At 37.0% G+C, this 22,485-nt stretch overlaps 1 pseudogene; it reads left to right on the top strand.

Annotated features, from left to right (window-relative positions):
* The window catches only part of LOC122808566, a 791,543-nt pseudogene that overhangs the window by 253,593 nt on the left and 515,465 nt on the right, over window positions 1–22,485 (top strand).

Raw genomic sequence — 22,485 nt, 5'->3', positions numbered from 1 at the left:
TATTAACAGTAGTACTAATTTCTTAAAATTTACATCATTGGTTAATAAAAATGGAGTGCCATATTTGGACACTCTGATTACAGTTGAGGGGGATACATTGAAATCCACAGTGTATAGAAAGGACACATTTACTAATTCTTATGTGGACTTTAATAGTTACCATCCAAGAAAGATGAAGAGAAACATATACAAAGGACAGGCAGTTAGAATGTGTTCTAATTACATTGACATGATCAAAGAAATTGATTACATCACATCATTATTTTTAGATAGAGGATATGACAATGATTTGATGGTGGACATCTCAGCATATGTTATAAGTCAATGGGGTGTAAAATATAAACCGTACATTCAGTACTGTGGCTGACACTATGAATTTGGATAAGCAGGACACAAATCAGGATGTCCCAGTAGTTAAAGCAATTACATTTCACAGAGCTTGTATTTTAGAGTTTGGCCCTTATAGTCAATATATTAAGAATATTTTAATTAACAATTGGCACCTTTTATTGAATGACCCAGATGTAGCTGTGATATTAGGGACAGAACCCAAATTTGTGAATAAAATGGGATCTAACGTAAAGAGAATACTTGAAAAAGGTGGCAATTTGAAATCATATGAGAGCACACACACATTGAGATGTGGGATGTGCAGACAGTGCAGTAGTATTTGTATTAAGAATACAATAAGATTGGGCAATGAGAACAGTACCAGAATTTACCCTGTTAAGGGCAACTGCAAATCTAAGATGCTAGTATACATCGGCAAGACTGAAAGACATCTTAGACAACGGATATATTAAAGCAAGACACTAAGAATGCACTTCTTAACTGAAGGAAATGAACATGTATTTGAATTTGCCATTTTAGAGATAGTAAAGGATAACCCTAGAGGTGGTAATACTAAGAATTACCTTGCCTTTAGAGAGTTATACTGGCAAATTCTAACAGATGCCAATAAAAAACCGGGCATTAATGATTATTTTACCATCAAGCCCCTTTTGATGTTGAATATCAATTGAATATAAATTGAACACTAGTACATTTTTATTGACCATAGTTAGGTACATTTACTACAAGTACCTGCATTGATTTTATTGTGTTATTCAAACTAAATTTGATTCAGTGTTTAATAGTCACACAAAAATTTTTAGTACAATAGAGAGTTACTAAATAGAATGTATGTAGAATTTATTTATGTAAGATATCATCTATTAAGTGCATGTGCCTTTAAATATGGTTTTTTAGCTTTAGACTTTTTGGGCTGCTTTGTTATTTAAAATGAGGAGGTAACAGCTGTTTTAACCGTTCTGATGAAGCTAGGATACAACTATTTCCGTGGATTTATTTTGCTACAACATTGAGGAGGTACATTGTTCAGGATTTGGTAATGTGGGATTTCAGTCTTTTCTTGGAGACCCATATATATATATATTTATATATATATATATATATATATATATATATATATATATATATATATATACATACACACACACACACACACACACATATATATATATATATATATATTTTATATATATATATATATATATATATATATATATATATATATATATATATATATATATATATATATGGGTCTACCTGAGATGGTCGACAAGCCATTTGATCGACACTCATTTGGTCGACAGTTCATTTGGTCCCACACCCCCCCTAACTATATATATCAACTCCAGGGTCGCACAACATTGAGGAGTGGGGCAAATCTGCCTGTCGACCAAATGAACTGTCGACCAAATGAGTGTCGATCAAATGGCTTGTCGACCATCTCAGGTAGACCCATATATATATATATATATATATATATATATATATATATATATGGGATCCGGACACATGCTCGACTAGCATATGTCCGAATCACAAAACATCAAATGCACATACATGAAAGCGCTTAACATTGACAAGTGCTTCCGTGTATGTGTGCCTGTTTCGTAGATCAGACTACAGTGCGGGTAAGTGAAAATTCCCTTTTCCCCACTGTAGTGCGATCTCGGCGTGAGTGTATGTGTGTTCGATGTTTTGTGATTTGGACATATGCTAGTCAAGCATGTGTCCTAGAATCATATATATATATATATATATATATATATATATATATATATATATAGATATATATAGACATAGATATATAGATATAGATATGCACGTACACTTGAATAGATATATCTTTTTGAGGAAAATCGATACAGTTAGGGAGAGAAGCGTGAATATGAAGGTCCCAAAACTTTAGCACTATGCCTAAATAATAGCAGTTGTGAAGTATGCCCAGCATGCCTATGCAATGTTACCCCTCCACTGGGAATGATTAGTAGTACACATCTTTCTCCAACTCCCCTGCCTCCTGGATGGGCAAGGCTATGCTCTCTGGCCATTTCTGTCCAGGACTGCTAACTGAACTCAGGTCATGTGAGCCATAGTCAGGCATCTATCCCTCTTTTTCACAACTGAAGCTGCCTCTGTAACTATTTAATTTTGCATGTAATATTATGCTGTAGAGCAGTACATGCTTTGTGGACATTGCAGGTGGTGAGTGTTTACACCTTCACATAAAGAATTAAAAACCAGGCTGTGTTGCCATACACAATAATATTTATCATCGTGTAAAGTGCCAAGGTGAGATATAAATGTATCATCAGATCATTCACAAAGAATTATGCTACACATGCTGTCTAGATTAGGGACTGTGATGCAGAAATGGTGAGAAAAGATCTATTATTATGTTAGATAAGTGTCACCTATGTATCTATTATTCAGTTTGATATTTATTAACAATGTCTGTGGAATTGTGAGCTGGTCCCATTCTAATGTGCAAAGTTGGGTATTCATATATTCCACTTATTCACTTTTTTAGTGAAGAATATTCCATCAAAACCAGCTTGGTGACTTGGCAGTGTCTAAGTTGCCACAAGGAGTCATGTCACAAAAATAGTTATATTAGTTTGGGAATGGTGCTGGAGGTGAATTCCCCTACATGAGGAGTGTAGCTAGCAAAAAAAAAAAAAGACAGAAAGAAAACAAAACAAAAAAGGTAAGCTTTAAACATTGCCTTATGTTAAAGTGGTTCTAAAAGAATGATCTTCCATAAAAGTGACCTGATGAAATAAACCATATTTCTAATATTGACAGGAGAGAACTGCCTGAGCTAGGTGGCACAAATATTGAACATATTAAACATCTTTTCTTGCAATAGCAAACAGTGTTTATAATGTTTTTTTCTGAAGTAGCACAATGCCTAGTAGCCATAACACCTTATGAAGATTCCTGGTAGTCTAAAAGCTCAGCCAGCAGTATTATAAAACACATTTTGATCCAGTGAAAGGTACCGCCTCACTTCTGTGTTTGTGTTACCTAGAGAGAGAGAGAGGTTTTGCATCACTTCTGTGTTCCAGTGTCACCTAGAGACAGGTATTGCATAATTTCTGTGTTTCAGTGTTACCTAATGACAGGTTTTGCATCACGTCTGTGTAGAAGTGTTACCAAGAGACAGGTATTGCATCATTTTTGTGTTCCAGTGTTAGCTACAGACTGGTAGACATCTCTTCCAGAACAGTGACTTTTTTTCTTGCTAGTGACACTTCAGGTATTTTTTTTTTGAAGAAAATTATTTCATGCAGAACAAAGCATACTGTTCTCGTGTATATCGACCATAACCTGAGTGAGCTCCGTATGTGAGGTATACTGAGAGGCAGTCCATGGAGGATAATTCCTTCCAGTACAAAAAAGACATGTGTAGCTGTTTATCCTGCAAAGCAAAATTACTTTGTTCTGAGGCCAGTGCTGTGTTCTTTTCTTTCCTGTATAATTATGACAATGACATGCTGACTGTAATTTGTTTTTGTGCTGTTTTGTGATAGCATAGAATGTTTTCTAAAGTCTGACATATATTTTGTACTCTGGAGGATTTCTTGTGGAAACCATAGAAATTAATTACATGCATCTTGGATAAGGGAGAATTTGCATTATTTTGCATAACTATTAATTAGTCTTTCCTTGACATATTTATGCACAAAGACATCAGTATGAGCTACAAGCACATTGATCCTCTAGCTTCACTTTGTTTGCATAAGCAATACTTCAGTGCCAGTAGTGATTATATTCTGCCTTCTCTAAAAACGTCCTCCTAAGCATTTTGATCAGTATCCCTTACTACTGTACTGTTGGCTTATCCAACAAGTATAATTTGCATATTTTCAAGTCATTCGCTATGTTTTGTATTTCATCTTTGCCTCGGAACATTCATTTAAAGTTCCAATACGTTTCATTTTTAAGAAGCAGTTCCCATTCTCTTCCACATATTGGGAGATATGCACTTTGGCATGTGTATATCTCCATTCTCTGTAGAACTTGTATCTGTACTGCCTAGTAGAGGAAAAATACTATAAAAAAGTCTAGAGGCATATGCAGACTCCTTGGTCAACCCAGTTGTACAGATTTACTTTCTCCTAATTAAGTTTTTGACAGTTACTATCCAGAAGGAATACCTGACTACCAGTTTCCTGAAACCTCAAGGTTGGCAGTGAAGTATCACTAAAATCTAAAACTAAGAATACTTACATTTTGCCAGTGGGGACAGAGCCCTGAACACCCACTGCATGCAGCAGACTTTGCCATCTACCCCCTGTACTTAATTAAGTTAATGCAAAGGTTCGTGCATGTCAGAAAATGTGAAATCCCTAACAGTGACATTGCCCTTCTAAAGATGCCATCTCTATAAGGGGAGATGGCATTTTAACTTTGCAGGAAGCAGTGAAACCAGTAATTGAACTGATACTCAAGAATTACCTAATGCTTACACCATGCTTTCTTAGATTTACTTGCTGTTTTAAAGATTCCATTAAACAGAGGAGCCACTAACTACACCCTCTCTTCTTTCTGAGCAAAAATAGTGTTTGCCCTCAGCCCTGCTTCTTATTTGTGCATTTTGAATGACAAGTATTTCTGCCATGGATTTTGTTAATTTTTTTGAAGTCTTGGAATGCTTATCTGTTGCTTTCCTTCCCATCTTTGTTGTATGGTGTACATACCCTATTGTGATCTGTCCTTCTCTCATACTATGTCTGTTTGTACCCATAACTACATCAACACTTTTATGTATTTCTGTATTATTGATCCTAGCTCTTTGTGTATAGTGTACACAAGTTTTACACTACTTTTCTTAAAGAAGGGTCTGTGTCTTCAGGAATCCTCATTGGTGTTATCAGGAACTGGCTTAAATTTGCACAGACGTTTTAATGAAAAATAAATAAGGAAGCAAAACACAGGCAGGTACAGAATTTAACTATTATTAATGTTTTCAGTTGCAGGGCATGCTGGCAGACTGGTTTTTGGCACTCTGAATGGGAAATCGTGTTTTTATGCAAGGACGGTTCCATTATTATGAGGGATATCCTACTGTCGCAGTGAGTTACTCTCAAAACTACATTAATAGCAGCATTACTATTAATAGTAAAAGTAGTAACAAAACAGTAGTGAGAAAGTTATTGTGCTATTCATAACATTTAAGTTATTAAGAGGGGCACTATTCATTACTCTGGAAACACTAATCTAGAATCCAGTTTGTTTGCTGGAGCATTAACTAGTAAAAGAGCAAGCAACATCCTAACAGTAGGTAAATGACTTGAAAATAGGATTGAATTGTCCTTCTTTTTTCCACTCACCAAAGACAGAAGTGGGACAATAAACACTTTTGCAGTGACATATCTATGTCTATATCTCTCTATACCTATCTGTATATATATATATATATATATATATATATATATATATATATATATATATATATATATACACACACACACACACACACACACATACACACTGTATATATATATATATATATATATATATATATATATATATATATATATATATATATATATATATATAATATCCTGAAAGCAGTTAAGGCAGTAATGTTATACAGAAATATATTGACTGGTCAAGTCAAACATTGTGTTTCTATGGGAACTGTTACTAGCCTAATACAGCTTGACTTCAATCCAACCTGTTCTGCAACATTCCCCTGTACAGATAGCATGAATAGTGAAGCCGTCTGTAGTTGTATTCTGTTCTGTAAACCTGCCCTGGGCATTTACTCCCCTTTCCATTAAACAGTGCCTTATCACATTTTAGAATCCTCCATTCTAACATCCTCATATATTTTTATGATCCTCATGTTTGTTTCTGTATTACAGGAGTTCCTCCTTATTAGACATACTAATCATAGCCATGATGTATCTATGCATCCGTTTTATGAATCCTTCCATCTTTTGCTCACTCTTTATCCTGTCTTTCAGCTCTTGCCTGTCAATTCCTGTTTTTATCATTTTTCATTCATCTTTCTTTAAATTGTCACCACATTCTAAGTTGTTTAACACTGGTTTCGGAATTTAGAACAATACTGTATGCAGGATTCCAAAACTGAATGACTCTGTAGCAACACTTTAACTCTCTCCCTCCCACTGTCCACAACACACAGCCACCATTGTCTGTATGTCATTTCCTCTTCCTAATATAATAACAATCATCATAATCATCCTATTTGTTAACCAGGTTGGGCCACTGGACACACAGCCCCTTTTCAGGAGTAACCTGGGAGCAATGTTTGGTTAAGTGACTTGTTCAAGGTCACACGATAAACAACAGAAGCATGAGGGAATCAAACCCTGTATACAGGCATAATAGTCATATTTATTAACCAGATAGGCCCACTAGATACGCATTCCTTTTTCACTGGTGACCTGAGAGCAATGTTTGGTTAATTGATTGCTCAAGTTCACACAGTAAGCAAAAGAGTGTCCCCAAAAAGAGTTTCTTTCCTTCACAGTGTGGGATCATCTGAAGATAACAACCCACCTCTGTTACCTGTTCTGTAGTTCATCGCCTGAGTCAGACAGTATTTACACTGTCCCACTCTGTTACTGTTGTGTTCCTAACCACCACTGTCTTTCTAGTTGCCTGCCCCTTATGTTCATTTGACCATAAATCTCCTACCCTGTCTCCATTCACTGGCTGGTGTGAGTAAGCACAAAATTATCATTTTCTGAAATCACTCCCCTTCAGCTATTAAAATTTATTGACCATCCAACTGTATTCCGTAGTACCAGAATACAAAAGTGCCCACCCCATTTCAATCTATATTGCTTTTTTAACAAATAGTGTCTCTCTACTTAGACAGCTAAAACTTCAGTTAGCCACTTTCATATCTAACTCCTTAGTGTTTTGGATAAACCATTTTTTTTTCATCTTACCTTTAAGCATCTATTGCAAGACCACCAGTGATTGGAGAGCCCACGTTTTGCCTCTCAGTAATCATCTTGGGATTAGTGCTTCTGTTTTCTCCTGGCGTGAGAAGGAGTACAGGGACATTATTTCCTGGAGACTGCTGATCACCAGGAAGCCTAATAACTGCTTTATATATGACAGCTTGGAATCTATGCTTATATTTTGGTCCTGGTGAGAAAAGGAGCAGAGTGCATTGATTCCTAACTGTTTTTGGTTGGAGAGTGAGTGTCTGTGTTTAACATTCCTGATTGGTCTGGCTGCTATTCAAGGCATCTACCAGAAAAAGGCTACAAGCCTACAGATCCTTGCATCATCTGGGACAAGACTGTGGATCACCAAACAGGTTGTGGCCTGCTTCTCTTCTTGAGACTGATGCTACCATTTTACTTCTGGTGAGAGAAGAAGCAAAGGAGTATTGTATCCCAACAGAGTGAAACTGTGATGAGACCAGCACTAGTAGTAGCCAGGCAGTAGCCATTCATGTGACTCCCCTGTTTTCATCATTCCTGACAAGCTAATTCTTTGTTTTCAGTAAGTACTGCTTGATTTGTTTCTAACTTCAGAATATCTGCCTAAATACTTCATCCTTAAATTTTTAGGGTCTACGTACTAGTTTCCCCTCATGTTTGGCAGTGCTCTGTACAGACTCAGACACCTTGAGTGACATTTTTTCTGTAAAAGCACATTTGAGATTTCTCTAACACCTAGTTGCACACAGGACAACTAATTTGCAGTGAAAAGCACTGTCCACATAGTTGCAAACCATATACTCTTGACAGTGATTGATATCCTCACTCCAACTGTCTAATCATTAAAAAAGGGTCTATTGCCATGGATATGAACTTTGTCTCCTTTACCAACCTGGTGGATATGGGCATCCTGAGGCAATGTAAAAATTGCTTCACGTTTACTGACAACCAGTTAATTCTCAAATGGATATGGTTTGTGAGAGATGTATTTGCACAATGTCACTGGAGGCAAAGCTCTCACATAAAAGTACTCCTAATGTCAGTAAGGTTGCCAGTAGTACACATGCTATGCCCATCATGCACAATTCAAAGCAGATATATCGACCCACATATGCTGAAGCACTTACATGTAACCTTCCAAAACCACAAAGACCTCCTAGATGAAGTACACATAAATACCCTCAGCAACCCCAAATGTGCTCTTTTCAAAACAACTTCCACATCAACACATACCGCTACATCTCATGGAGCCTCTGCCTCTAAGCCCATAAGGCAAGCCACCACACAGTCCAACATTCTTGTCATTGGAGACTCCATCATGAGACACACTGATGTCCCACTCACCAGGTTGAGTAAGGAGAAAGTTATGGTCTGTTCCTTATCAGGGGCTAGGATCTGCCACACTACACATGCACTTAGGTCACTGGACCACAGTTACCAATATGACTCAGTCATAGTCCATGTTGGAGTAAATGACCTGAGAAGTACTCCCTAGACTATATGAAGAGAGACATCATGGAGCTCTCGGAATATGTGTCTCAGGTTGGTATGAGCCTAGCATTCAGTAGCATTTTACCTTCTCCAAGGATGATGCCACAATATGAACAAAAGATGATTGACTTTAATAATTGGGTTAGTTTCTGGTTTCATTCTAAGGGGGTGCAATATTTGTCAGCATGGAAGGAGATGGTCAACAGACCATGCTGCTTTGCCAGGGATGGTCTGTACCTCTACTCTCTAGGCTTTTGAATATTAGCTAAAACATTGGCTTCCCCCATAGTGCCTTTTTTAGGCAATGCCAAACCGAAAGCACTTCCAGCATAGCAAATCAAAACCAAGAAAATCTAAAGGTGTTACTACTCAATGCTAGGAGTCTAAACACAAAACTCCATTCCCTGGAAGCTGTCTTTATCCTACAGAATGCTGAAGTCTGTGCAGTCACTGAGACATGGTTTAAAGCCGTGGAGAGCACACCAACAGTGCAAAGTCATAATGCCTTCCACACATTTAGGCCAGCTACTTCACAGGCAGGGACTGAAGGTGGAGGTGTCTCTATTTACATCAAAACTAAATTTACTTCAAGGTTGATCAAACAGGACAATGGCACTTGAGCTGTTCCATGTTCAACTCACCATAAGTAAAATCCAGTACCACTTGCTTGCAAGCTATCATGTATTTAAACTTATTAGAAACACCAACCATCCAACCCAATACCATATTCATGGGTGACTTTAATTACCCCACTTTTAACTGGGAATCCTGTATGACACCAAACATACATGCACATAGATTCCTGGATTTTGTAAACACAAACTCACTGGACCAGATAGTCAATACACCAAACAGGGGTGCAACCATAATGGATCTGGTCCACACTATTATGGGAGACTGCTGCACACTCCCTACTGTAATGTCCTCCCTGGTAAGGTCAGACCACAAAATGGTCTCCTTTGAAGTAAAACTAAAGCCTGGACTCCCAGCAAATCCTGGAATATTCAGGAACTATTCTAAGGCTAACCTCCTGCCATTAAGTGAGAACCTGGCATAATTTCCATAAACGCTGAGAACACTGTTGCCTATGCAGAACTGTTTGCAGAAACCCACTACAAGCATGTTAATAGCTGCATAGAGGCAGCTGTACCCACCAGGAAGAAGTACAGAACTAAGACAAAAAAGAAGCCACCCTGGTGGAATCATAAAATCAATAGTCTGTGTAACAGGAGGAAGAAAATCATGGCAAAAATTAGGAGGTACAGCACCCAGCAGGATAAAAGCACTCTCATAAAACTAAACAAACAACTCAGAGAACAATTAAAGTCTACAAAAGCCAAATTTAATGTAAGGTTGGGATAGCCACAAAGCATTCTTTAGATATGTCTGCAACCTCAAAGGCAATACAAAATTGTGTGCGGAGCTCATTGTAAATGGAGCCACATATACTGAGTCAGAAGATATAGCAAACCTCCTGCCTGATAAATTTAGCTCCAACTTTACACCTCTCTCCACCTCAACCTTCCCTCAGGAAATATCATCAAATATAACTCCCCCTACTGTTACTAGGGAACAGGTTCTTAATGCTCTCTCAAAGACCAGGTACACTGCATCAGTGGGCCCAGACACTATCCCAGGATGCTGTCTAAATAGCATGAAATATTACCTGTCAGGGCCTCTGGAATTACTATTTAACTTTAGCCTGCAAACAGGCTTTCATGCCACATGAAATGAGAAAGGAAAGAGTCATCCTTCTGCACAAAGGTGGGCCATCTACAGACCATGGAAACTACAGACCCATAAGGCTCACTAGTCTTATATGTAAAGCCATGGAAAGAATTACTATGGAGATGATCAACAGAGATATAGTAAACCTCCAAACACTGGACCCATCCCAGTTTGGTTTTGTCAAGGGCAGATCATGCCTACTCAACCTGGTGGACTTCTTTGAGAAGGTCACCAAAGCAATGGATGAGGGAAGAATTGTTCACACTGCCTACCTTGACCTGGCCAAGTTATATGGCACAACACCCCACTCAGGTATTGTTGACAAACTCAAGAGGTTAGGTACAAACCTGTATTTCACCTGGTGGATATCCAACTGACTCACAGATAGGACAAATTAAGTTAGAATTGGGCAGTCCACCTCTACAAAGAGGCCAGTCACAAGTGGAGTCCCTCAGGGATCAGTCCTTGGACTGTTCATTTTTGGCATTTACTTCTCAGAAGTCAAGGCCAGTGTCAGTGGTTTCTGGCTGATTAAATTTGCAGATGATTGCAAAGTGGGAGCAATCATTGAATCTCACACTGGCACAAATGTTCTCCAGGAGGGGCTGATACAGACAAACAACTGGTGTCAGAGCCATGGACTAAAATTAAATACCAAGAAATGCATAATATTATCCTTTGGGAAGTCATCCATCCCTGGTAACTATCATATTGACAACACACCCTTTAGAGTTGACCCAGTAGTCAGGGACTTAGGGACACACATAGATAGTAATCTAGCCTTTAACCATCTCACATCTACAGTGGTGAGGAAATCATTCTATGCTGTGCAACTTATAAACAAAGGTGTGGTATCTTAAGTCCAAGGAAGTCATTGTTTCAGTTTATTCGGCATTCATCAGACCTATCATTGAGTACAATGCCTCCTTTGGTATATACCTAACCAGGCATACCCGACAATTGGGATGTCCACAGATGCTTCTCACTAAAAGAATACAGGGCATAAGTAAAATGTCCTATGCAGAATGCCTCAAGTCCCTATCCCTGTATTCTGTCTCCTACAGGCTTTTGAAGGGAGATATATGCCTGACATACAGAGCATTGTCAGACCCCACTCTGATGGACCTCCTGCATATCCACAAAACAAACAGTACCAGAATTACCCATTCTAAAGACTTAAACCTTGCCTGTGATATAAATAGGACCTGCTTAGTATCCCAGAGACTACTCCATCTATGGAACAGGCTGCCCATCCACGTGAAGCAGAGTTCCTCCCTAACCCAGTTCAAGTGCAACTTGGACAATTGAATGGGAAACCAGAAATTCATCCATAGTTTGGCACTTATGTCTCTAATGGACACAGGTAACCTGTAAATAGTTCATCTCCCAGGCCCATGCTTACACTTATCAAGAGTATCAGAACTTGTCAGAGATTTAGGATGCATGGCTAGACTTAAACAGGCCCTTGTGGTCATTAGCCTAGTAAACACCTATAAACCTACAACACTGGTGACACAGACTCTGTATTGAGCATTGCATTATATTGTTATCTATGGTGTCTTTGTTATGGTCTTTTTACTGATAGTCATGGCATTTTACAGGATACTCAGCCTTTACTTGCTCAACACCAATTCAGCCATAAAACCCTTTTTTCATAATCCTCCAGCTCTGTGATGGTGTGACCTGGAGTATTGTTACTTTTAATAGGGAGCTTTCACCCCAAACATGTATACCTGCAGAGTGAGCTTGAAGCACATTATATATAAATGACCAATTACTCTTGCTTACCTAGGTTTGTGATACTTCCAAACCAAGTTATGGAAAAACTGGATTCCAATTCTGTGCTGGTTGGTTCCCTTATTGTGTTCCTTTGTAACATGGCTTCAAAGGCATGTTAAGGTCCACACTGGCCATCTACTCTGTTCTCATGTTCCTTGAATGTTTGGTTAGTTAAGGCTATTTGTTTATTTCTTTGTTTATTTACTGTTGAATGTGCTAATCCTGCTAATCATGGCCTGTTTTTTGGGGGACAACCAAAGGAACATTAATAATGACCAGAAGTCTGGCAGTTAGTGTCGAGGATTAAAGCTATGAATTGTTAATGAGCTGCTTCCTGTGCCAAAGGTATAGGTTTTGGATCCTTCCACTGTCATTTGTCCACTGTGTGACCTTGAGCAAGTCTGTTTACCAGATTTGAGACGACTGAGAATTTGGGCTAGGCTTCTTAATAGTCTCATTGACCGTATGCTTAGTAACTACCTATGAATTTATGAATCTATGTAATTTGGCCAGTAAATTAGGTTTATTTAATCCTTTGTGTGTCATTATATGTAAAGTATAAGTTTTGGCATAGTGCAAACAAATAGGGCACACAAAAGCACACTGTCAGATATATACTTTAGTTTGAAGATGTGAACTGAGATGCTTGACTTTAGTAAAATAAGCTACAAAGCTGCCAAAATCATACCTGTTTAATACTGAGAGCTCACTTTTAAATCATGGATTAATTGCAATCAAATACATTTTTTTCAGACTTTCAGAACTGGGGGTGCAGAGGATAAGTTCATTAACTGTTTCCAATAGTCTGCTGTTTGACTCTGAGAAAGTCAGTTAGCCACCACAGTGCTGTTGGACTGAGTCTGAAAAAGGTGCTCTAGCTTGGTTCACAGTACATGCTTAATAGCAGAAGGATGCCATAATTATATCTAGTATGCCTTTAAAGAGCATTTAGTATTCTACTTTTCCCTTTACTTTCTTCACCTGTGTCATACATCGCTGGATCATATCTGCACACTATTTATGACAGTCCACCCTGTAGGTCTATAACCCCCTATGTAAAGAAGTACTTTTGGAGATAGAAGACGTAATTAGCCCCTCCAATTTAACTATCTACACCTTTCCCCCTTCATTTTCCCCATTCAGGATGATCCCTTCACAGCTCTGTGACATGATCCTGTGCACCAGGATTATGCCCCCCCCCCCCCCCATTCTTCTGATTTCAAGTGAGAAGAGTTCTAGTCTCTGATCATATACCTTTTCTTTTTCATCTTTCTTCATCTCACATATCTTGCTGTCCTCCAAATTTCTTCTAGCAGACTGATAGCATCCCAGGCTACACATAACACTCAAGGTATAACTGCTGTATGACCGTGTACATGGGAGCATTACCTCTTAGCTTCTGGAGTCTGCCTCCTCAGGATATGCACTGTATTGCCTTTACTGCTGCTACTGCCCTTTCACCATTCACTCTTCAGCCAGTGGTTCTATTCAGGTGAGATCAGCCAGATCTACTTCCTGCCCTGTTTCCGGGGTTGCTGGGTTCCAAGTGCAGTGACAAATGTCAAACATTGGAAACACTTTATCTAAGACCTACATCAGTGCATTTAGTAAAGTTTTAGTGAGGGATTCCAAGAAATCTTGTATAATCATCCAGTAAAACAAGAAGATGTTCATTAGAAATTAAGGTCTATAGAAGTCAGAGCTCATAGGTTCATAGGAGGTTACTAGTCTAATGGCCTAAGGTCCTTACAAGCCAATATGTCTGTTAAAATAAACATATGAAATGGTTCAATATTTCTGACTGCCTTGCTATTAGTTTAACATACAGGACAGTTACTTAGTTATGCTTCAGTATGACTGACTAACTAAGGAAATCACACCTTTTTTCTGCTATGCTTTTGTCATCACTTTTCCCTTCATGTGCCTGTCCTAATGTCTTAAGTTGAATGATATTAATGAAGTAAAATTTAAATTGCCATTAGGGGACAGTATGACATCATTCCTGATTTTAAAAAACGTATTTAAATCAGACGTATAAAGCATAGTGCACCTACTGTTCTACAAAGTTCCTTCACTGAATGAAACATGACGTTTCATAGCCTCCCTCAGACTACTTTTAAGGCAGACACTGTAGGACTTCATGATGAACAATAAAGTTAACATAACCATTATAAATTTGACTTCTGGGGGATAAACTGGTAGTTCAAGTAAAGGCTGAAAGTTGATTTATGAGTAATGACACCAAGTCAGTCTATGGCAGCATTAAAATACTGAAAATATATACTGTTGGATTGCATATTAAAAATATAGGCATTTTTTAAAAAATACAAGTAGGATAGTGATTTTACTGGCATTTATTTGCACTTAGTTGTTTTTTCCCCCATTTCAAAACTAGTTCAACTTTCCGGATCAGAATTCAGCAAAGTACTCTATGTCCAGTCAGTAGCAGGCTTATTAGAAAGCAGTGCCAATCTAAATTATATTCTAGAGAAGAAAGTACTCATAATCAGCTAGACTGCAGTTCTAGAGTACTGTACTAGAGTCAGTACCAGTCTAACTCATATCATAGAGAAGTTACTTAGTACTCATAAGCAGCTAGACTGCAGCTCTATAGCAATGTACTAGTGTAACACACAGTTGTCCAACATAAAATTGCAGGTGGGGACATTTTTCCCTTTGAAACTTGGCTGGAACTGTTCACATCTCATTTTGCACTGTGTTCTTCATGAGGACAACATTTGCATGCCTGTATTTGCACGGGTACATTACCTATAAGCCCTTCTGCTTCCTAATTACAGCTACTAATGATAAGTTCATGATTACCACCTTCAGCACTAGTAAACCTACAGGAATTGAGAAGCTTGTCTTAACTTATTGTATTGCAAGTCCTGCTTGAATTCGCTCAGTGAAAACTTTACAAGGGGCAGGGATCATCAGTCAGAGCTATATCTGATTCTTTAATCTGCGCATATCTAATAATAAGAGTTTTTCTAGTGATAGCTACTCCAGCAGAAGTCAGAGATTTATATAAGTACGCTAATTCTTCACATCCCCTATATTTCTGAGCTAAGTTAAAATACATTTCATATTCTTTCTTTCTGTATGCCTCTATTGTGGTCACCTTTTCTATGTGATCTTATATGTGTTTTCTGTAGTCACTGTAAAACTACATAAATGCTCTCTGTTGATCTTCAGAAGCAATTTCTGCAGGTCAGGAACAGGTTATTTTTCTGTTGTTCATTCCACGACAGATAATCATTTCAAAGTTTGACAATTAAGACGAAATGCAGTCATAAATTCACTGAGTTTGTCTTATCTCTGCTGGACACACATATTGATATTAGACTATTATCAATCTGAACTTAAGATTTCCAGGAAAATTCAAAGTCTAATGTTTCACAATTGTGTATTGTATCGCTTTTGAAAAATGAGTAATGTGTAGCCCTCCTTTGACCATTTTTATCAACTCCAGCCACAGGAACATTTGCATTGATTGTTCAGTTTTGGAAGAAAGTAAAAGCTTTTGGTAGACCTTAAATATTCCAGAATTCACAGTCTCCTGCTGTCATATGATGCTGATCATTGTGGTTTTGTTAGCACAATCTGTTTTTTACTATTTTTTTAGTGTTCTATGACTTCTTAAAGTTATGTCATCAGATGCCTTCATCTGTTTATAAAAGGGAATATAGGTTTTAAAAACATTTAAAAAGTATTTGCAGGAGATTTGCTCTTCTTTGGTATACAGTGTTGCTTTGTATTCTATTAAAAAAAAAAGATCAGTATGCAGTATTTTCAAGGCATTATTAGTTATAGGCTATTCTCAAAGTTTTCTAGAAAGTGTGCAAATATCGTTAACAATCCAGTTTGTTTCACAAAGGTATTACTTTTTTAAGTTTTAAATCTGAATATTTGGTACTGTTTAATTGAGGTCTGTCTTCTCTTCTTAGGACTTCAGGAATGCCAAACAATGAAAAACAATTGCCCATAACAAGAATGGCTCACTTAGCAATTTGGTCATAACTGGTTCAGTAACTGGTTATTTGCTATATTCATGATTATTTTATTTATCCTTTGTTGACTGGGTTATTCTCACTAGGCTGGTAACCTCTTTTCAGGGGAGACTCGAGGTGATATTTATATTACTAGGGGAGATTTGGCCATGACATCAGGTACATTTCCTTACTCTTTTCGAGTGCAGGAAGTCCTGAGATGCACTCTAAGGTGGTTGTGGAATGTTACATGAGTAGGAAGGACTGGATTCTACACAGAACATATCTGATGTTTTGGAGCTTGATGTTATTCAGGAGATTGGAATTCCTGATGAAATGTTGAAAGGATTGTCGGAAGAACCAGAACCTGCTACTGGTGTGCTGGTACCTTGGAGTCAAATAAGGGACCATTTGGAATCATACTCCAGTGCTTCAGCTGCTGTTACAGCAAGTTTTGATCCTCCTGAGATGCCAGACTTTAATAAGGATGCAGAACAGGACGTTCCACTTTGTTTGTTGGAAGGTAGTTCGGCAACTGTGTGGAAGGTTGAGATTGGGCGCATGACTTTTCTTATGCTGTAGTTGAAAAACAGCTGACTTCCTGGACTTAACTGTGTCTTCCTCATGTTGCATCTTATCCAGTTGTCAGGATTAGGGCTAAAGCTGATATTCTTATTAACATGTATGAAATCTGCTACAATTTGGTGCTTCTGTTAGGTGTATCTATTGCTGCAGTTTGTGCTTTTATACATGTGGGAAAATATACTTTTTGTGACATTACATTTGCAACAGCTGATGTTGCAGAATCATTTTTAGAGAAATATGAACAGAACAGTTTATGTGCTTCTTGGAATAATTATGTTGTTACAGCCTTGAATATAAACATTAAGCAAAATTTAAATGTTCGGTTTTGGACTACAGCAACTGAAGCTGTTATGATTAAAAGTTTATTTGCATCATGTCGTAAGCATACATTTAATTACAAAAAATATGTGATAATAAAAAGCTTTGGAATGGGGCTTGGGAGATGTGGGTGGTGTTATCAACTAATGATGAGAAAGTTATACATATTCCAAATATTCTATCCATTAATGGACATAAGGTCTATATTGTATATTGTGGGCAACCATACCTTTCAACGTCTTAGAGCAAGAAATCTGGACAAAGCCATAAAAATGGGGGGACAAAGGCCTAAAAATAAGGACAATTTTTAAATAACGTTGTTATAAACTTAAAAAGTTGATAGGATAGCAGATTTTGCATTATCATGAATTTTCTGAATGGTATGAAGCCTGAGACTCAAATGTCTGTCATTATTTTCTGACTGTAATCTTTAACAACTTGCCAGTGATTTGCCAGAAAACCACAATTTTATGAAAAACGGACCAAAAATATGAGGTAAAAATCTGGACATTCTGTGAAAATCTTTACAGTTGAGAGGTATGCCAGTGCAACTAAAAACATGTTTTTATTGTTGCTCATTAGTTCATGTGATACATGACTGTGAGAAAAGAAAAAGTCAGCAATGTAGACAATTCAAAGGACAACTGCATTCATCACTGTAGAAAATGAAATTCAACAGGGCATTTTCGGTTTGATTGTTTTTTATTGATTTTCTTGAGCCTAATATTGATACCGGAGTATAATCTGCCTGCTATGGGTAAGGTATTCCTTTCAATAAAACCTTGATTTGTGCATATTGATACTGTGGTAGTTTCAGATGCTGTAGAAGCTGTAGATAATTAGATTGGATATAGTGACGGTTGGCGATGGACAGGTTGACAGACGAGATCAGACAGGAGTCCACATGGACTATGATGTTTGCAGATGACATTGTGATCAGTAGTGAGAGTAAGGAACAGGTAGAGGAGACCCTGGAGAGGTGGAGGTATGCTCTAGAGAGAAGAGGAATGAAGGTCAGCAGCACTAAGACAGAATATATGTGTGTGAATGAGAGGGAGGATAGAGGAATGGTGAGGATGCAGGGAGCAGAGGTGACGAAGGTGGATGAGTTTAAATACTTGGGATCAACAGTTCAGAGTAATGGTGAGTGCGGAAGAGAGATGAAGAAGAGAGTACAGGCAGGATGGAGTGGGTGGAGAAGAGTGTCAGGAGTGATTTGTGACAGACGAATACCAGTAAGAGTGAAAGGGAAGTTCTACAAGAGGATAGTGAAACCAGCTATGTTATATGGGTTGGAGACAGTGGCATTGACAAAAAGGCAGGAGTCAGAGCTGGATGTGGCAGAGTTAAAGATGTTAAGATTTGCACTGGGTGTGATGAGGATGGACAGGATTAGGAATAAGTATATTAGGGGGTCAGCCCAGGTTGGAAGGTTTGGAGACAAAGCCAGAGAGGCAAGATTACTTTGGTTTGGACATGTGCTGAGGAGGGATGCAGAGTATATTGGGAAAAAGATGCTAAGGATGAAGCTGCCAGGTAACAGGAAAAAAGGAACGCCTAAGATAAGGTTCATGGATGTGGTGAGAGAGAACATGCAGGTGGCTGGTATGCCAGAGCAAGATGCAGAGGACAGGAAGAAATGGAAACAGATGATCCGCTGTGGCAACCCCTAATGGGAACAGCCAAAAGAAGAAGAAGAAGATAGTGATTGTAAAGATGGTGTTGCCATTATTAAGTGTAATAAGGGTGAATTAGGTGAGAATTTGGAAAATAGTGCTTTAGATGGCAAAGAGGAAGGTAGTGCTACTACAGGAAAGCATGTTCATAAATGGAAATCAAAATGAAGATTAAAGAAAGCTGCAAAAAATGGAAAGGTTAATATTAGTATCTATAGTCTAAATGTTAATATCATAAATAAAAATGGTGGTTATTTATTCATTTATGTTTTGCCATAGTATTATGGTAGATATTTGTTGTTTGATAGATGTTCAACAGCTATCTGATCCTTCTACATCTCAGTTTGAATTTTTATTTGGAAATGAGGTGGTGTGGAGTTTTGGGGTAGATATTTGCTCTGGTATTGCTTTGCTTCTTAAACCAACTATCATTTTGTTAGGTGTTCTTGTAGTTATACCAGGCAGAGCACTGGTTTGAGATTGTCAGTCTTGTTTGGTTAATTACCATTTGATAGTTATTTACATTTCTACTGGTGCAAAACAAACGGAAGTTTTATTTACACAGTTAAAGCATTTTGTGTTTCTGTCTATATTTATGTAATTGTAGTAGGTGATTGGTAGTGTTGTATAAGATCTTCAAAGCATTCTGCAGATATGATTACTATTCTAGATATCTGGAAAAGTGAGAATATGGTTTTTGGGCCATTTATGGGACCTACTGATCTGAGGGGAAGTTTGGGTACTGAAATTAATTAATTTTCCTTTTCAGATAGGTTAGTATTGAATTCATCTGAGGTAGTGTTTTTTGATGTGTGTAATTTTGACACTAGTTTTTTAGAAGGGCAAGGTATATTAAATAAATAAATAGTTGGAATATTGATACACTTGTGTAGTCTGTAGACAGATTTCCTAACATTGGTTAAGTTTTGAGATAATTAGACCCAGTGGTGGTTGCTTTATAAATGTAAACATAAGAAGTTTTTTTTTTTTTTTTGTTCTGTAGAGTATCAGCTACTGGAGTTTTTTTTTAAGGCTAAATATAAGTTAGCTTGGATTGAACTGATTAGGAGAAGTCTTTCTGTGATAGTACATCTGATACTTTCATCCAAAGGGAACAGCACTGGCCATCTCTGAATTTAAATAGACTTTAATCATTATTACATAAGCAAACATATATTTTATTAGGCCTAAAGAAAGATGTGTTTCATTTTATTAGCAAATCTTTATTTATTTAACATTTGTTTACTGGGAAAGTCCTACTTGGAAAGAATCAATTTTCAGCAGTGGCCCGGGGATAAACACTCCAGACGCATTTCTTTGTAACATGGAAGGAACCCGGAGCAAACTCACACAAACACAGGGAGGACATGCAGACTCTGCACAGAAGGTACCCCAGCCAAGAAACGGACCAGAGAACCTCTTGCTGTGAGACGACAATGTAAACTGCTGCACCACTGCGCCAGCCAGGGATGGAGATTTGCTTTATCTGTTTGTGTGTTTACTTTATCTGCTTTGACTGGTTCTGTTGTATCTACACAATCACGAATCATGGTGGCAGTTAGTGATTATATTAAGAAAATGTATATTTTTACCTGAGGTGCTTCTGTAGAGTCTAATATTACTGAAGATGATAATAAGTATTTACTTCATCTTGTCTCAGAAGAATTATTTTCAATTCTGAAAATTTTAAATAGAAATTTGTCACCTCAACCTGACACATTCCATATAGTTTTTATAAGACAATATCTGTAGTTCAAAAACAGATTTTTTAAAATGCTTTGAATGCATGGTTAACTGCTGGGATGATGTTGTTTAAAGTTTGTGAATATGTCATACGATTTATATTCAAGAAAGGTGGTAAGGCTGGTTAAAAATAATTAGGGCTTGATAATTATTCATAGTGGTTGTATTTTTTTTGCAGAGTATTACAATTACATCTTAGTAAAGGGTTTTTGCTTAAGTTTCATTCTGAAGCATTTTGATATTTTTGTTGTTAAGAGTAGGTATTGTAACGATATGTTATTACTGACAGAATTTATGGATAGTATTTTGCAATTTAAGAATGCATTTTAATATATTGTGATGTACAGAATGCTTTTTATTCTAATTTCCATGACAGTTTATGGAGTATATTTCACAAGACTATGGTATTAGTGATTTTTTTAAATATTTTTTTATAGTATTTATTCAGTTTCTGGGAGGGTAAAATAATAATAAAATGAGGTGTGAAACAGGGGTGTCCCCTTAGTAGTTTTTTGTTTCCCTGGTGATGAATGTTATTGATGAGCACTGTGCAGGTTTACATGAGGATGCTACTTGGAGAATTTATTATTTCTTAGGCAGATGATTTGAATATAAGTGTTACATCTGAAACGTTTGTAGATATTGCATTTCCAGTCTGACAAGAAAGTAGAATTTTGTGGGTTTGCAGTTTAACTTAAAAAATGTTTAGGGTTGGGTTGTACCACATCAATACATAATATTGCATTTGAAATTTCTTACCTTAGGATTTTGGGTGTTGCTTTTGGGTCAGTACAATTTTGTTTACAGCAATAGGAGTCCTTGTTACCTGGATATTCAGGCCTTATTGAACTCCTAAAAATGTTTTTGTTTTTCCTTTCAAAAGAAAGTTTATATTTTACACATTTTTGATGTTGAGTAAATTGGGATATACAGGCCAATTATTTCTCCTTCCTAAATGTAAGGAAAAGTTTTTGTTGTAAATATTTATTTTCTTTTTTATTGGGTAGCAGATTGAGTTCGGTTAGGAGGAATATAATTTTTTGCTCAGTGTAAGATGGTTGGGTAAGATTACCAAACCCACTTTTTTTAGTTGTCTCTCCATTTACATTGGATTGCTAGTCAATTTGTCATGCAAACTTGTGGCTTAATTTATACATTTTTGTGGGAAAAATATAAGGAATTTTGGGAGTGTGTTTTTCACTATGAGGCAATGACATTCTTCTTATATTCTAACTGAATATTTTGATAAAATTGTCTATTGGAAACTGGTTATTTTAAAACATTTTCTGCCTAGGAAATTGTGGTAGTGTTCAGTTATGGACAGTTGTTATTTATGACAAACCATGCAAGTCATTGTACTCTTTTTTTTATTACATAGTATTAAATGACAGTTGAGATTAAAAAAAGTAAATGAACTTCAGGATTTTTTATGGCAGTTGAAGTTGGGGAAGCTACCTGTGAAAAGTCAGATGAAGTAAAGAATCAGCACTTAAAGAATCCTTTGAACATTTATTTAAGGAATATTTTAAAATACAGCTGTGTTGGGAAGTGTAATATCATTTTGATATTTGCTTTTTCTTTCTTTTGTGCATCAATATGCTTTTGCATAGCCATTATTTCCTCCTTTGGCATCATGTATTATAGATATTTTTGTTTTGGGAGTATTATAATGTATTTGGTTGACATGCTGTGAAGAACTATTATATAGCAAGATGTGGGATTGTTCCTTAATTCTGGGAAAAATTCTTTAGCAGTCATATCAGAAAGGGTGGGGGAATATGTATATAAAACACTGTGTAAATAACTGTAATGTTTTTTCTTTTTTTCTATGGATGATTTTTTTTAGTTCTCTTACTGCTATCATAATGTGTATATATGCTTTCGTTACTGGTTCTT

This window comes from Protopterus annectens, chromosome 8.part0 (genome assembly GCF_019279795.1).
Source record: "Protopterus annectens isolate FY-2018-M chromosome 8.part0, PAN1.0, whole genome shotgun sequence".
NCBI classification, from domain to species: Eukaryota; Metazoa; Chordata; order Ceratodontiformes; family Protopteridae; genus Protopterus; species Protopterus annectens.
The sequence above is the reverse complement of the archived record's forward strand: the minus strand, read 5'-3'. Positions and strand labels throughout refer to the sequence as shown.